The 735-nt window shown below is 39.9% G+C and overlaps 1 protein-coding gene across 1 annotated transcript in view; it reads left to right on the forward strand.

The window, feature by feature from the left end:
• The window catches only part of slc40a1 (solute carrier family 40 member 1), a 13,536-nt gene that overhangs the window by 2,904 nt on the left and 9,897 nt on the right, over positions 1–735 (forward strand). The gene's annotated exons all lie outside the window — the stretch shown is intronic.

Below are 735 nucleotides of genomic sequence, written 5' to 3' on the forward strand. Positions count from 1 at the left end.
CACACACACACACACACACACATACACACACTGTGCTTACACACTCACTGTTTCAATGTGATCTGATGGCGTTGTAACCGAAAGCATTGTTACCCATAATCCTTAAGTACAACACTCTGACCCCGGGATTGAAAGTTGCTCATGTTTACTGATGTGGATTCCCGTGTCAAGATGATTTATGACCACTTTAACAATTTTAATTTTTACATTTTACATTTTTTACATGAGTGAAATGATTGTAGCTCCGCTCCAAAACACCTTTGACTGTTCAACTAACCTAAATTGGCAAAAGTACTATTAGTATGTTAGTTTAAAAAAAATCACTGTGTCAGAGACCTTCTCCTCTCACGATGCCCACGATACTCTTGCAGTATAATATTTATGTATTGAGCTTGTATTAGTGTTTCTTAATCACAAGCGCAATCATACACAACTACTTTTTTAAAACATGAGAGGTAATCACACACACGTCGGCTGTTGGAAAACAACATGTGTGCGTTATTGTTTTGCATGGGACACAGCTGTGTTGCTGCAGAAAAGCTCCCTCAACTCAAAGTTTTCGGACCAATAAGGTCCTGTGGAAAAGTATAGATTTTGGATTTTGGATTCTGCAGCTGACTGAGATACAGAGCTGCAGACTAGACAGGTTCCTGTCCGTCATGGGGAACCGGTTATGGTGTCAGTTTGAAACACCAAATGCCTTTGTAGGAAGCATTTAGGTCTTTAGAGAAGGGG

The sequence above is a fragment of the Etheostoma spectabile genome, chromosome 11 (assembly GCF_008692095.1).
Source record: "Etheostoma spectabile isolate EspeVRDwgs_2016 chromosome 11, UIUC_Espe_1.0, whole genome shotgun sequence".
In the NCBI taxonomy this organism is placed as follows: Eukaryota; Metazoa; Chordata; class Actinopteri; order Perciformes; family Percidae; genus Etheostoma; species Etheostoma spectabile.